General features: G+C 38.6%; 1 protein-coding gene across 1 annotated transcript in view; it reads right to left on the bottom strand.

Moving 5' to 3' along the window:
* The window catches only part of ABCA12 (ATP binding cassette subfamily A member 12), a 283,751-nt gene that overhangs the window by 243,942 nt on the left and 22,247 nt on the right, over nt 1–17,562 (bottom strand). The window lies entirely within an intron of this gene.

Here is a 17,562-nt window from a genome sequence, read left to right as displayed (position 1 = left end):
GACTCTTGGTTTTTTGGCTCAGGTCATGGTTTCAGGGTTGTGGGATCAAGCTCCACACTCAGCGTGGAGTCTGCTTATCCCTCTCCCTCTCTCACCCACCACCATTCTCTCCTCTTTCGCTCTCTCAAATAAATAAACTTTAAGAAAAATGTTCTCTCACGCATAAAAATATTTTTAAAAACCTATTAACATCATTTTAGACAAAGAAAGGCTAAGGTATTGTTCCAGGTGAAGGAAACTAAAGAGTAATAAGAACTGAATGTAATGTAATTTGGTTTTTAGATTGGATCCTGGGCTAGGAGGAAATATATAAAGAATGTTATCAAAATAGTGAGTGAAACTGCAGCACTGTAAACTGTCTTGTGTAGATTAGATAATGATATGAGATCCATGTTTAATTTCCTGATTTTGGTCATTGTACTGTGGTTATGTAAGGTAAAGTCCTTATTCTTATGACATGCACACTGAGGTATTTAAGAGTAAAGGACCATGATGCCTACAACTTGCTCTCAAATGGCTCACGAAAGGGGCGCCTGAGTGGCTTAGTCAATTGAATGACTCTGGATTTCGGTTCAGGTCATGATCTTAGGGTTGTAGGATTGAGCCCTGCATCAGGCTCTACACTCAGCACAGAGTCTGCTTGTCCATCTCCCTCTGCTCTTCCCCCAGCACTCACTCGCACATGCTCTCTCACTCTCAAATAAATAATCTTAAAAAAAGAAGGCCCCTTGGAAAAAATTATCTATTTAAATATATATATATATCTCTACCTATCCAAATACATATATACACATATACACGTACATATGTACACACACATATATGGGCCTAAAAAGAGCACCAGCACCACCTGCTCTCTTCCCTTGGGGTGTTACAGCCACTCTCTAAAAAACAGAGTGGGAGACCAAGTGCACTAGGAAATGATAAAGTAAGTGTTGCAAACTGAAAACAAATAACGAACCTAGGTAAATGCTATAGAGAGGTCACTATATTATTCTTGTAAATTTTTAATGAGATTACAATAATTTCAAAATAAAATTTTAAAGAACTAAGGTTGGCTATCAGTTACTAAGACATCTAAAGAAACAGTAAATAATAATTTCCCATGGTATATAATAAAAGGTAGAAATATATTTTTAGGGGTCCATAGGTGACTCAAATGGTTAAGCTAAGACTCTTGATTTCGGATCATGTCATGATCTCAGGGTTGTGGGATCAAGCCCCATGTTGGGCTCTGCAGGAATCTCCTTCTCCCTCTCCCTCTCCTTTTGCCCCTCCCCCTGCTCATGTACTCTCTTTCTGCCTCTGATAAATAAATCTTTAAATATATACATATATATATAACATATATATTTTAAAACCTAGTGGTAAATATTAGATAATACTTGAGCACATATATTCATGAGTATAGATGAAAGTTTAAAAATTGAAATGATTAATGTCTCCATTGTATTATGGAAATATAAGCACTTAATGGTTAATAAGTAATTATGCAATAAATCTAATTTCTGGGAAAACTGAAAGGAAAGATGACCTCAGGAGGACTTTTGTGTATAAATTATTCTCACAAAGTAAGAATTATCACCATTGACAATTAAAGAACATCAGAAAATTGATGTCAGCTCAAAAATTTACAAAGAAATAAATAACTTTTCCAATACTACATTTCCCTTAAAACCCTGCAAACCTATTGATACATGAAAAATCTGAAACAGTTATGGTGTACGATGGCTGAGAAAAAAGTATTTTCATTAAAAAGAACATAACAATGGACAGTTTCAAGGTAGAATGAGAATTATTAAGAGAATAGGAATTGTTATTTGTTTTTGTTTTATAAGCAGGTTAGGGAAGATGCTCATTTCTAATATGCTCTGCACACACTGGCAGGCCTGACAAGAATCCTAAGTGACAAAGGGAATTTGTTAATGAATTCACCACAGCCTGAATTATTTTTGTGAGGTTTCGAAGAACTGAGGAGTTGCTAGGGAACTGAAAGAAAACAAATGTAATTGTATCTTTTAAAGGAGTGATTGAAGCAATTAACATCAAATAAGTCACAAAAAATAGCCTGCCATGTGGTGGGAAACAATGGAAGAAAACTGTATACAAATGGATAATAAGTAACATGTCTCAATCAAGGAAAATTCACCGGTCACAAAACAGGTAGATTTTCAGAGGTTAGCTCATCAGCTGACCCACAACTGGGTGCTCCTTGGAAGCAAGGGGATGTCTACTCAACTTTGAATAAAATACCGTAGATATGTAGCAAATATATGGGCGTAAAGGAAAGGGGAAAAAAGGAAAGGAAGGATAGAGAATGAATTAGTGGGGGAAATGGAATATATCAGCTGAACATTGATGCGTTACAGTTTCACTTATATAATAAATTCAATTTAAGGCTTCACGAATGTCTACAAATTTTATTTAACCTGAAAATATAAATAAAGCATAATGGTGACTAACGACAACTAACGGATCATATTGAATAAATGCACTCTGTACTGTAATGTTCAATAAACCAGGAAAGTTCAGAGGAAAAAGATACTATTTTGTTTCACTGTTCTGTTTCAAAAAAAAAAAAAAAAATTCAAACTACTAGAAAACATAATTCAATTAGTGGAAGTGCATCTTCAATGGCATTGAAGATGATGACAGAATGGGTTATTTACCCTCTCTGATCAATAGAGAAAGTATGTATTTTTACTCAGTACAAGTATTGGCTCCTTGTCAAGAATCATACAAACGCTGTAGCTAACAATCCCACTGAAATCTTTAGGAAGGAGGAAGAAACAGGTGAATTGCTGCAAGAAGTGGAAGCCAGGAGAGTTTAATATTCTTGTTGACTTCCCCACACTAGTAAGCACCCCCTAAAATGGAAGGATGCAAATAATTTACCTTTACATTTCCTGAGTTTTTAAAGAAATACATCAAGTCTAAAAGGAAAAATGACAACATTTGAATTTAAGAGCTCATTTCTGACATAATCTTCAAATAATTTTCATAAAGTTTTCACATCTATGAGATGTATTATATCCTTCACCCCCCTCTGGTAAAATCTTATCTAAGACACTGATAACATATTTTACACTTGCTACTCAAGTATCTCAGGGAAAAAAAAAAATGTGCTGTTTAACTTGTCTGCAGGGCACCAGGTATAGTCTGGGAAAAAATACAGCATTATAATTCTTAAATCCCAAGGGTAAATAATCAAGATGGCAAGACTATGCCACATGCTGGTAGTAGGACATCCTACAAATCTATTAATGGCCTGACTGAAGATAATCAAAATAATGAGACCAACTTATTCCACAGCCTGTGGAGGATTATTTTGAATATACAGACAAAATACATACCATGAAAACTGAGAAAACCATTTCCACTGTTGCCTCGCTATTCTCTTCCAGCAAAAACATTTTTAAAAATGCATTTGTTTTTAGAAATTTCAGAGCAAAACACCTTTCAGTTGCTACTTAAAGTACAAAAGAATTTTGATGGGAGGCCGATTTTCATCTAGAGAAGACCCTAAAAAAACCCTTCCAACTGGAAAATTGACAATTTACAGGAAGTCTTCCCTACTTTGCACGCCCTCATCTAGATTTCTTAAATTTATTGCCAAGTTCATGTTTCCTGATTGGTTCTGTAATTGAAAACTCTGACCGATGAATAGAGAAAGCAGAGAGGAAATGAGAATAGAAAACTAGAGGCCGGAAGTGAGTACTTATATAATTGTTCTTGTTTCATTATAATAGAGGCTCCCGCCAAAGATCTGAGACATCCTTCTCTCCTCGACAAGGATGAAGGACCTCGGCAGGCAGATGGCTCGCTGTTACACCTGCATCTGGGTGTAGTTTGAAATTACTGAATAATTCAGCAACGGCTCACTACAAGGCTTCATTCAAACTTTTCACTCTTCAACCTCAACTGACAAGGCAATGACTTTAAATCTATGGGCAGTCAGTCCTCATAAAAAAGGAAAGAGATTGATTGGAATCAAAAGGAAATTTTTGCTGAGATACCAAAAAACATTTCTCCTTGTCAGTTCACTAATCAAACCTGAAGGAACTCTCTCCCTCCTGCAACTCTGAATCTTTTAGCATAGCCTCTTTCCTCTAGTTTGAAAACAGCGTTCGTTAGATTTTATTTTATTTTATTTTTATTTTTTTTTATAAAATTTTATTTATTTATGATAGTCACACACAGAGAGAGAGAGAGAGAGAGAGAGAGGCAGAGACACAGGCAGAGGGAGAAGCAGGCTCCATGCACCAGGAGCCCGACGTGGGATTCGATCCCGGGTCTCCAGGATCGCGCCCTGGGCCAAAGGCAGGCGCCAAACCGCTGCGCCACCCAGGGATCCCCATTCGTTAGATTTTTTTTTTTTTTCATTCGTTAGATTTTAAAGCACAATCACTATTTACACTAATTCTAGGAAGGGAATTGGCTGCCTCACTATGATATTGATATTTTCTTTGTCTAATTGGGTGGGTCAAGGCACTAATTTGATTCACAGCCTTGGCCAGTTTTTACAGACTTTTGTGAACTTTAATTGCTGATAAATATTGTGTTATAAGACCACGAGCCTTCAGCAGAATCCTGTTCAGCCCCATATGCTTTCAAACTTGACAATATGCTGTGCATTTCCTAAGAATCCTTCATTCCAAATGGCCCTGAGGGTAAGAAGGAATAACACACATGGCTCACATGGCGAAGTCCATTAAGATTTCTGCTGTTGACAGCACCTAATGAATTATCGTCAGGAAAAAATATTGTCAGTAAGTCCTTTCTTTCATAATAGTAAAATTGAAATACAAAGACAGTACAGCCCAATGCCCCGTAGTCTTATCATACAAAAGTTAGATTATATCTAAATGATGTTCATGACTCCATGGCCAGCCCCACAGTAAGCGTAAATGGAAGCTTTCAGCAGGGCAGCAGCTTGGAGGGGTAAGGTTCAAGCTGATGGAATGTCCTGAGCTGTGTGACTACAGCCTTAACTGGCCTCAGGCAGAAGATGGTCACAGCTCTGTGACCAGCCTACCCCTCCCAGAGTGTGTCCTGCACTGCCAGGGTTTTGAGTGGGGAGGGCTGCCACTCTCCTCAGAGTTCCTCCAGTGCCATCCCCAGGATGCAGGGAGGGAAGGTGTCAGGCCTCTGTGGTCTAGCTGAAACTATGAAGAGCAGTCAGAGCTGCGGAGAAAAATCACACTCTTGCTGCCAGACTCGAGCACGGGCTCTGGAAGCCACTCACCCCCCCCACCCCCCCAAACAGGCATTCAGATTCCCCCAGCAGCAACCACGATAGTCATGAAAGTGCAAAGGTCCCCCTCATCCCATTCCCTGTAGTTCATCCCACCAAAGCCATCCTGGAATCTATAATGGCCAATACTAGGTGAGATCAATGAGATTCTGATTCCTTCTGGTTGCTCAGGCCACTACTTTTAACACAAGGTCAGTTCTGTTTGAGCGTCATGCATAGATTCTTTGGTCACAAAGGCGTGAACTCAAATGCTGCCTCTGCCACTTGAGACTGGTGGTAGCATACTAAATGGAATTTTATTAAAACCAAGGGACACGCGTCCATTTAAAATTGTTCGTTTGAGTTCTCTTGATACATGTTTTATAACTAAATGCTGACATTTGAACAGCTTCATAGCAAAAGGTTTCTGATTACTCTTATGTTGAAATAATTTTTCTTCGGTGCTTGGTACATGTAAACATTACATTTTAATTTTTTTTTTAATGTCTCTGGTTCCTATGTGGGATGAACAGAAGGCCAATTATGAGGTTGCTGCAGTCATCTAGGTGAAGAGACGCCAGCATGTTGGAGGAGTCTGGTAGATGGAGGACAGAACAGTGTTATCCAGGGTTCAGAACCCATTTTCAAGCTGGAGCTAGCAAGACTTGCCAGCACAGAAGCGAAGATGACAAGGCCTCCTACCACAGCCTTCTGAAAGAAGGAATAGTGCTGAGGCCCACATGGCAGCAGACAGCAGCCTCAGGGATTGTCAGGGGCACAGTAACTCTGAAAAAGCAAGCAGCAGGAGAGCCCTGCCAAGAGCACGTAAGCACTCGGGGCTCCCCGGAAAGATGCAGTAGATGGCTGAGAGGTAGAAGAGTAGGGCCCAGGGGATTTTATGGTAAGTGGGATAGGGGCTCAGTTCATTTCAACTGGACCCAGTGGTATACTGGGGCTGGTGAACACTGGCTCACACGGGTGATTGTTAAATATTCAGGAATTTTATGAGTCCCACTGATAGCTTGAAACTGCCCACAGCTGGGAATATTTACACCACAGAAATGGCAAATAGTACAAATCAGGGTTTACCCCGCCCCCACATCGTCCCCACCCACCCGCTCTTCCTTCCTCTTCCCCACCAATGCTGGCTGTGAAATACCTGCCAGCACACCACTGAATGGACTGCACAAGGCTGGGAGCCCTGAGAACGCTGGCAGGTCACTTGAGTTACACGAGCAACTGACCCTGTTCTCTCCTCCAGTGAAGCAATGAATGCTTCTGATACTCGAAATTTAGGCGGCTTTGGAAAATTCTTGGAAATGTAATGTCTATTTACCCTACCAACAAAACTTCCTGATTCCTAGCTATGTTTTTCCAAAGCTCATATTAAAATCATCTTTTATTTTGGGGGCACGCATCTTGCATAGGAAATCTTTTGTGTCACAGGGAAAGCTGGTCCGGAGTTTAAACCATTGCAAGGAACTAGACTATAAAAGATTATGCTCAGTATCTGAGTAATCAAGAGTTGCCTTTATTTTCACTTATTCTTCTGATATTTTGTAATAGTTTTGTGACCCGATCCTGTTCAGATTGAATTACTATCAATAAGCAATATATCATTGATAATATAAAAATGAAATATAATTAAATGCTTTCTCCTCATTTCCTCAAATCTGTATGTCTGTTGGCAACAAAGAACTATGATCTTGTAGAGAAGCAAAGAGAAGAAAATTAAATCAAGAATTATAGCTCCTAGAGATAATCACTGTTTATCGTTCTAGATCAGTGGTCAGCAAACTACCAAGCCCCATCGGCCGGCAAACTTTCCTAGGAGCTGAACTCATCCATGCCCATTTATTTACTGGGGATGGCTGTTTTTGCTACAATGGCCAAGCTGAGTAGTTACAACGGAAACCATGTGGCCCACAAACCTAATATATTTACTATCTGGCCCTTTACTTAAAAACTTGCTGACCTCCAGTGTTTCTATAGAGATACAATCTGCAATAAAAAGAGGACTGTGTCATATATATTGCTTAATAACCTGTTTTCTCCTCCCACTTATACTATTTAGTGGGTATCACTCCATATCTTTAAGTATTATACTGCATTATTTTTTTTATAATAGTGTAGTGTTCCATCATCTTGATATAACAAAATTGATTGGTTCTAATTGTTTTCTTAGGTAATAAGTATTCTTCAGTCTAACCCTTTCTTCTTCTTTTTTTTAAGATTATTTATTCATTTATTTGAGAAAGAGAGAGAGAAAAAGCACGTGCACAAGCAGAGGGGAGGCAAAGAGTGAGAGGGAGAAGCAGGCTCCCCCTGAGCAGCGAGCCCAATGCAGGGATCCCTCCCAGGGCCCTGAGATCATGACCTGAAATGAAGGCAGACACTTAACCAACTGAACTGCCAGGCACCCCTACCCCTTTCTACTTATCTCTACTTTTTTAAAAAAAGATTTTATTTTAGAAAGAGAGAAAGAGAAAGAGAGAGAGAGAGCGCGCGCGCACGCACATGCATGTGACAGCAGGGGACGGAGCAGAGGGAGAGGGAGATAACCTCCAGCAGACTCCTCCTGGAGCCCAGAGCCCGACGCAGGGCTGGATCCCAGGACCCTGAGGTCATGAGCTGAGCCAAAATCAAGAGCTGGACACTTAACCAACTGAGCCACCCAGGTGCTCCTTCTAATCTCTATTTTCTTAGGGCAAATTTCTAATTGTAGAATTGTTGGATCAAAATTGGATATTCTAAAGTTTTTAAGATTTGGTAAATATTGCAAACCTGCCAGATAAAGAGATTTTCCCAATTTATATCAGATCCACCTTGCTAGAGATTTTAAGTGTAAAATATTGCATATTTTCTGGGTGAAAATTTCCCAACAGTTCTTTCAGAACGTTGGGAATAAATATACTTTAATACATGTCTTTATAAAGTACCCTTATGAGAGAGAAGCAGATAAAATTGATATTCTTCTCATAGATATATTATACCTCAAATTTTAGTCACAGACACACATCTTAAAAGTATATTCTTTGTGGAAATCTATAATATTGGTTATGTCAAGGAAGTGGTCATAAGAAGTAACTTTTACTTTTAAAGCCTCAGTTGTAGGGACTCCTGGGTGGCTCAGGTCATGATCCCGGGGTCCTGGGATCGAGTGCCCGAGTCGGGCTCCCTGTAGGGAGCCTACTTCTCTCTCTGCCTATGTCTTTGCCTCTCTGTACCTCTCATGAATAAAACAAATAAAATCTTAAAAAAAAAAAAGCCTCAGTTCCTGCTCCTGTAAAATAGGATACTACAAGTCTTCCAATCTGATTACTGAAATAATCAAAATAGTCAAATAACACATACATAAGGAGTATAGAATATAGAATTCTATGAAATACAGAGTTGTTATCTCAGAAGTAAGGTGTGGTAGTTTAAATTATTTCAGCAAGTTTCTATTTACTGCATCTTATTCTTGGATAGTAAACTTTAATTGATACTAATATTTTCTTTTAAAAAATGTGTAACTAATGGGGGTGGGGGAACACTGGGAATGACATAAATTCCCTCTCCTGTGTTTTCCGTCAGAGGAAAGCTTCCATGCTACAAGACCACCTGGTAATTCTTCTGGGTAGGAAAATGCAGGGGGCTCACAGGGTCTGATGAAGGTCAATGGACATCTGCAGCCTCTTCGCCCCATGACCCTTTCTTTCTTCACGAGGACAGGAGACTTGCTTGACTATCATGCTACCTGGCCACCCACTCCTTGTCCTTTGCTGGTTCCTCCTCTCATTCCCGTAACATTGGAGTACCCAGGAACAGGTCCTTGGTGCTTCACTTTCCCCCAACAATATCCAGCCTCATGCCTATAACACTGATGATCTTATACCTCGTCCAGGTCCCACTTTTCTCCTGAACTCCAAATCCTGCCACCTGATCAACACTCCATGTCTAAATACATCTAAAAGCTAATACTTCCAACCTGAATTCCTGATCTGCCCCCTCAGCTCCCCAGCCTATGCCATTCACAGCCTTTACTCACCCTCTCTGTTGATGGCAACTCCTTCTGTCTAGTTCCTTGCATGCAAGACCTGGAGCCATTCTTACCTCCTCTCTTTCTCTCACATCATACTTTTAGTCATCAGGAAATTGGGTTGGCAGACCACCTCTCACCCCTCCACCACCATTGCCCTGCTCCATTTGATCTGGATTGGTATAGTTATCACCTATTTGTTTTGCTTTTACACTTCCTCTCCCCTCAATGACAGACATAGTCTACTCTCCAGCCAGAGTGATCCTCTTTAAAATACTGGCTCTGATTCTATCTTTCCACTTCATTTCACTCAAAATCAGAATTAAAGTCCTCATACAGCCCATAAGGTCTTCCAATGGGCTACCCTACAGCACACTTCTCTGACTGCTTCCCCGTGTGTGTTCCCCACCATTCACTCCACCCCAAACACACCAGTCCACTCCTTTGTAACCCTTAGCAAGCCAGGTATTCTCTGGCTTGAAGACCTGTGTCTTACCAGTTCTGTCTTCCTTCTTCCAGCAACTCAGATGATTAATTCCCTCACCTCCTTCTCAGGAAAGCCCTACTGAAAACTCTCTGACTCTCCAGGGTCCTAATTCTGCTCCGTTATCAATTTTCTATAGCATGTGGCACCTTCTCACATATGATGTAATTTACTTATTATGTTTACTATTTATGATGTCCTCCCCACCTCTAGAACGTAAGCTCCATTTGGATGAGATCTTTGTTTTTTTTTTTTAATAGAGTAAATTAATAGCTACCTACTTACTAGATAATCCTGAGACTATCAAAATAATAGTTAAGACACAAAGATTCAGGGGGGGGATGTAGAACAAAATAAGGAAAATGGCTTAAATAACACTGATCTTTAAAAAAGACTCCGTGCTATTGGTTAATTAGGCATCAAAAATAAATTTATTCAAAACAAGTAAGGAAAGAAATGGATCAATAAGTAGGTAAGACTCCTAGCTGACTAGAAATCAGAAAACCTCCAGAGAGGTCTTTACTCTGCACTTGTTAACAAGAAGGGGCCACCAAGGTCATGAATAGTCCACAGCATGGACTACTGCAGGAGCATCAGTTTCCGGATCCAAAAAACGGGGATAGCCATAAATTAATTTATCTCAGGAAATTATTGTCAGACAAATGCTTCTTGTGAATAGTAAAGTACTTTATACACATAAGTTATTTTAATGTTAAAATACTTCCTTGGGTTGCCTTTTCTCAGCTCGTAATTGACAATTGGCAGTTAGCACACAGAAAGCCCTCGAGTAGTTCTCATTTAGGAGAAGGGGAAGTGATTCCTGTCTACTTTAGCTCTCTCCGTACACACACAGAAAAGTAAATGGATCATGGGCAGGATCTCTGGCAAAAGAACTCCCTGCTGCCAGAGTCCCAGAGCTCAGCCTTCAGGATTCAAAATGCCCACAGCCTTCTTCTTCATTGGCAAAAGGAAGATATGGAGTGATCCCAAAGAGTAGAGGCGCAACAAGGGATGCCCAAATGACAAAGCATTTTTAGGAAAGTCTTAATTGAGACTTTTCTATCTAAATTCCTAAGTTATGTTCTTTAATTTTTACTGATAAAGATATCAATTAATTGACCAGTAAAGGGTATCTTAAAAATTCAGCAATGACTAAATAATTAGCCAGAATCAAGCTATGGTGTCTTCACTTATTTAAGGCCTCTCTTTCAGGCCTGCTTTAAATTTGCTTTACGAAACTGATAACACTAAAATAGCTTGAACATGAATGTTTTAGAACATATTAGAAGCTCGATGTAGGAATCTATAAACAGAGACAAATAAATATGTGAAGATCTTGCAAGCTACTCCTCTGGCATCTGTATTTCTGTACTCCAGGAAGACACCTTCTCCGTTTTTAATTGTGTTCGTGCCCTCTAGCGGTCGGAGTGGCACCTGCAGTCCTTCCCAGCCTTCAAAACCGGGGTCACTTACCTCCCAAAAGAAGAAAGAAAAGAAAGAAAAAGCCTATCAATGGAATCATCTCTAATTTTTAAAGATGTATTTACTTAGAGAGAGAGTGAGAGACTGCACTCACACACGTGCCCAGGGGGCAGGGCAGATGGAGAGAGTGGAGAGAGGGAGAGAGAATCCTCAAGCTGACTCCTTGCGCCTAGCCCAACAAGGCCGGACCCCAGGACCCGGAGATCAAGATCTGAGCCAAAGCCAAGAGTTGGCCGCTTAGCCAACTAAGCCATTCAGGTACCTCGGAATCATCTTTTTTTTTTTTTTTTTAATGCTTCATCCAGAATAGAAGAACATGTAGAAGAAAATAAAATAAAATAAATTATACATTGTGATTAGAAAAAAAAAAGCTTTGACATTAATGGAATCTTAAGATTTTGAAGAAAGGTGACTTCTGAGGTCAAAGATAAAGTTGAGAATTTTGAGAAAGCTACGGACCTACTTCTCAGAAAATTATGCAAACACCTATACTTTCTGGAATTCAGGTAGCACCAGTTCAAAGGCTTCGGGTTTATCTAGCTATATACATGTCCCAGTTCCCCAGGTCAGAAATTCTCTGAAATGTTGAAATTGGAAATCAAGTTGGAGAAAGATATGTACAGTTTGACAGTATGCAAACTAAGACTGTATAGTTTCTATGTAGACAGAGTAAAAAATATACAAACCATGGGAATGATGCACATTGATTTCATAATAATGGTCATCTCTCAGAGCAAGGGGGGGTAATGGGATGAGGAAAATTTAAAGGTGGCCACCTGTAGTATACCATTTCTTCAGAAACTATTCAGGTGTAAAGGGTATAATACTATTTTACTAAACCTCAATAGTAGATATATAAACATATATTTCCCATTCTTGATCATATATTTGATGGAGTTTTCAATTTTAAAGAGTTAAATTTAAAAAAAAATAAAGAGTTAAATTTAAAATATATAATTATATTTTAATAACATATGATCTAATTTCAGAGTGATGGAGTTCAGAGCAGGCCACTTCAAAATATGGAACTTTAACATACTAATTATTTTGAATTAAAATTACTTAAGAAACAGTTCATGCAGGAAAGGTACTCTGTCTTCTGTCCCTCTGAAAGCAGGAAATAAATTTCCCTGTGAAGAGCATCCACCCTGCACCTGGTAGGTAGAAGGCATGCTTATTGCCAGAGATAGGGAATTCAGGGCCAAGAAGGCTATATAAACAAACCTTGCTAATTCTTTATTAATTTGCTACCACAAGTCCAAAGCCATTTGCCAAAATTATTCACAAATAATTGTTTATTTATTTAAAAGGTATAAAAGCTGCCTGCTTTGGTTACTCTTTTGAATCTCATATTTCTATGAGCTCCCATACAAACAAAATTAAATTGCTTTCCTCCTGTTAACTTGTCTATGTCAATCTAATTATTATGCAAGCCAAAGATCTTAGAAGGGAAGAAAAGTTTTTCTCCCCTGCGGTTCTTACATATAAAAGGTTAGTTTTCAAAAACATCTAAATGTAGGTTCGTGTTCTGAAAAACAAATTTAATTCTACATTATATAAATCACCCAAGCTTATTTTAAAATATAAGCTAAGACATTAATATTATAAAAAGAACCATTGTTCTCTTCACAGAGTCCTTGAGTAGAATAGCTTTTATTTTTATGGTTATAATTTGATTTCTTGATAGAGAAAGAGGAAAAGGGTGAAATTCTTCTGAAACTAATGTTAGATTAGAGCAAAATTTATTATCGATCCATATTCATTCTACTATAAAATATAATGAAAGTTTAGATAAGGTATTATTCTCCCTGGGAATTTCATATATAACAAAGTCAGCGTGAAGCTGACTATGCCATGGCCTGAGAGGCTGAACCTAATAGCCGCCTAATTGATTCATGCTTGTAGCTGCTCTGCCGCATAGCATCCCGTAGTGTTCAGAGGCTGCCATCAGATACAGCTTGTCCCAATGCAAAGCAGCAGGGTCTTGTGCCTCCCTTGATTTAAATGGAATGTGGGAGGAATGAGGCAGCACTGGAAATATGGGAGACTGTAGGGAAGAGGCATTAGCTTCTGGTTCACCTCTCCGTTGGTACAGCTGGCAGACCCTGGCTATGCCCGGGGAGCTAACTCAGACCACAGCATTACCCATCTGTTGGACAATGTACATCGCTGGCTTCTGGGGGTCAGATCAACACTGCAGTCGTCCCTGCCCTGCACCCTTAAGGAGAAGCAATGCTAATTTCTGAGGACCTTTGCTGGGCCATGGTGTCGAGTCAGAGGGAAGAACTTCCAGTGTCATTAGGGAAAGCAGCACAAAAGCTTCCACTTCTCTGTCAATGTTCTCCAGCTGGATTTGGTTTCTTAGAGGCGCTGCCCTTTCTAACTTGTCTCATAAAGAGGAACTTGCCCACCCGCTGCTGCTCTAGCAAGAGACCAGGCCCTGTTTTCCATCAATTAACTCCTCCTGCCTCCTCTCACCGCCCACCCAAACCACACTTCCTGTCTTGCAAAAGGAGGGCTTTGTCCTGGGGTAGAGCTTTAGACAGCTTCATTCTAGGTCTTAGGGGGAGAAAAATCATCCCACTCCTTTTTGTTTTTGTTTTTGTTTTTTTCTTTTTTTCTCCCCCCAACTAGAGTAAGAGGAATTCCTTTTAGTTTGGTCTTTGACAAAAGACACATAGTTAATGGTTTCAGCCCTTTGTAGCCCCCAGCACAATTTAGCTGGGCTAGGAATTCCAAGCAGGGTATTGGCACCAAGCACATATAGTAATAAACAGTATTCATGGGCTTGGACTCCTCCTTAGTGCATGTATTTCCTATGGAGAATCCAGGAGAAGCAGCTGTGCATGAGTGGCTATTTTGAATTTCCTGCTCTTTGAGTGAGTCCTGGCCTAATATGAACTCAGAAATGTCCAACATACACTCTTGAAACAGTTTTGAATGGAGTGGGGGGAAAAATAAGCATTAAAGCAAAATGAAGATATCCTGTATGCAACCACCATCTTAAGACATGGACCCATCAATGTGGCTTCCTCAAATACATATTTCCAAAGCACCTAAATTGATCTGAATATTTGAATATTTTGAGTTATTTTTTTAAATCTTGTTTACATTTAGGCTACCTTCTAAAGCAAGTTCCATCCATCCTAAATGATTTCCTTTAAAACCAATCTGTCTTGGGGTGCCTGGCTGGCTCAGTTGGAAGGGCATGCAACTCTTGATCTTGGGGTTGTGAGTTCAAGCCCCATGTTGGGTGTAGAGATTACTTAAATAAGTAAAACTCAAAAAAAAACTTTTTTAAGAACCAATGTCTTTAAAATATTCCTACAGGTAAGCTGGTGGTGAGTATCAACACAATAATTAAATATTCAGCATTAGACTACAATCAGCATCTTTCACAACCAACCAAAAAAGACAAATAATCTTACCTTACCCACAGTGAATGAGAATTCACTCTAAAATTTCCTTCTCATGAGGCAGAGCCTGACATTCAACAACTCATACGTTTCATTTTCAGAGGTAAATGAACATGCTGCAGTTAATTTGAGAGTTAATTCCTAGTTAGGAATAAATGGAGTAATGTGGGGGGGAAATAACTCCTAATTGGAATACACTGAGTGGCTATAAAGTTACTCATAGTGCTATGCATACCAAGCAGATTGTTAGTAGCCAAGTAAATGTAGAAGACCAATATGGCATTGGGACCTTAACCATGTTAATGATCTATGGCAAGGTGGACCATGCCCTGGACTTCTAGAATTCTCCTTAGAGAAATTCAAAAGTGCCCAGCACCAAACTACCAGAGTGTAATGTTTTATTTCAGATGGAAAGACTAGATTTGTGAAAAGAGCTTGGTCTCTGTATGGAGGCAAATCTGAATTTGAATCCTAGTGACAACACAGCCAGCAGAGCCTTGGGAAAACATACCTCAGTGTTTCTAAATACAAGGATAACATCAGGACGCTGAAAGTGACAGATTGTGGTGCCACGCAGGTATAAGTAGTCTGCAGACCTTCTCAACGGGAGGTGGAGGTGAGGATGACAAAGTCAGCCTCATCAGATTCTCTGGGATCAAGAAGTCCCTAACCTGAAGTTCCTATCAGATTCCCAGCCTAAGCCAAACAATGGCATGGGCTTGGAGATGTACAGAGGAACCCACTGCAGCAAGGACATGTGGTTTATAGACTGCTGCAGGTCCTAAAAGTGTTTGTTGTTGCTTCATGGTAGGATAAGCACAAAAAATTAAGGGTAAAGATTTTAGACTTTTAGAAAAATTTGAAAAAATGTGTATCTATAGAAACGAATAATAAAAAATGTGTTTCCGTTTTGTATGTCTTTATTTTCAAGTTTCCACTATTCCAGTATTTCAGTTTTATCATATTTTATCAACTGGTCTGTGACAAAATGGGAGGAGGGAACATGGTCCACCATCAAAGACAATGTGTGAAGCCCTAATCTAGATGTTATAGCCCTTAAGCCTACTGACTGAAATCTATTAACTAATCTTTTTATATAAAAAGTATTGATTTCATATAGATATGGTCTGTTTTAAAACTTGTCCTTGGTTAGGGTAATCTCAGTAAGTCCAGCGCTGACGTCCAAATTTAATATCAAGATTTAGATTTGACAACATCAGAGCTAAATGGAAAACTAATTAACAATCATTATGCTCATCAAACATACGTCTATTTAATATCATTTCTTTTGCCTGGTTCAATGCTTTCTAGACTTCCATGAAGCAATACTCTTAATCAAATACCAATGGCACACTTGTTTCATGTGATGCTACATTACAGAGGCAATAATAAAAATGTTATCAAAAGGCAAGAGAAATGACTCCAGTCTAGATGAATGAAACACAATTTAATTGAGAATGTGGATCAGAAGACTTGATTTTTAAAAAGGCAATTTTCTCCTTTGGGTTTGTACTAGCTTTATAGTTCTATGCAAATTTTTAATATCCAATACAGATCTCATAGTGTTATTCCTGAAGCTCAGAGTTGAAAATGTTCGTTTACAAATGTTTATCTTACCAAACAGATAAACATTAAGGTGCTCTGTAATGGGTTTTTGTTTTGAGTTTATCCATTGATTTGTAAAATTCAGAGTGAGCAGATCCCTGTGTTAGGCTTTTAAATTTGCAAGCACTGGAGTTCAATCAATTCCAATTGTTGGAGTGGGACCAACATCCTTAGGTGAAAGAAAACATTACTTGATAACTCCTTTTATCTTCTTTAAGCTGAGAAAAGCAGCAGTCTCATTCAAATGCCAACTTCCCAATGAGAAACACACACTTTCTGCTTTATCTCCAACATAAGGCAGAAAGAAAAAGAGAATACAGCAAGTAGGAGAATATTACATTGTGTCTGAACATCTGATAGCCCCACACATCAGAAACAGATCTAATTGAATGGTTTGCACCTTTTAACGGATACAACAGCTATTAAATAGACTTATTCCTTTAATCATAGAAACCAAGTCTTTATATTTCCTCTCTCATATATTAAGTATTAAAGATTTTTATTACTTTTTTCCTGATTATAAGAGTAATACATGTTCATTATAGAAATGCATAAAGAAGCAAAAGTCATCCATAGTCTCACCACATTTACAGATAAACATCATTAACATTTGTATATTACTTTTCTTTTTCCTGTAGAGATTCATACATATTTAGTTTTCTGTATAGCAGAGACTATAATGTGAATATCCTATATCATTGTGTATCTTATTCATTTACTATTAAACTATAAATATTTTTCAAACCCAATAAATATCTTTTGAGTAATTTCCAGTGACTGTATGTTATTATATTGTATTTAAGTTATCCACATGAGCATCCTCCTATGGTTGAACACTTAACTTTTTAAAGAGGTTAAGGAGATGCTTTCAGAATCAATAATTAGTTCAATTCCTGGCTGACTCTGCCACTTATTAGCTATGTGACCATAGTCAAGTTCTTAATCTCTCTAAACTGTAATTTTCTCATCTATAAAAATTAGGATAATAATACCAGCTACTTAATAGGGTTGCAATAGTAAACAAGATGATGCATATAAAAGAGCTAAACATAGGGTCTGCCTTTTCTCATTAAATGTTAATTATTTTGATGCTATGATGAACATCTTAGGTCAGATAGCGTTGGTCTAGTTTTTTATTTAGACATATGCCAAGAAGATTAGAAATAGGAGAGTATATTTTAAAAAGTACTTTTCAGCTTTGAGTACAGCCAAGAGAAACTGTTGAACAGTGACTATACTTTGTCATAATATGTTAGATTACTTAGGGTAAGCAAACTAGCAAGACAACATGGAATAGCTACTGATTTAAATGTTGCAGGAA

This window comes from Vulpes vulpes, chromosome 16, assembly GCF_048418805.1.
Source record: "Vulpes vulpes isolate BD-2025 chromosome 16, VulVul3, whole genome shotgun sequence".
Lineage (NCBI taxonomy): Eukaryota > Metazoa > Chordata > Mammalia > Carnivora > Canidae > Vulpes > Vulpes vulpes.
Note: the sequence above shows the minus strand (reverse complement) of the source record. Positions and strands in the feature narration are given on the sequence as shown.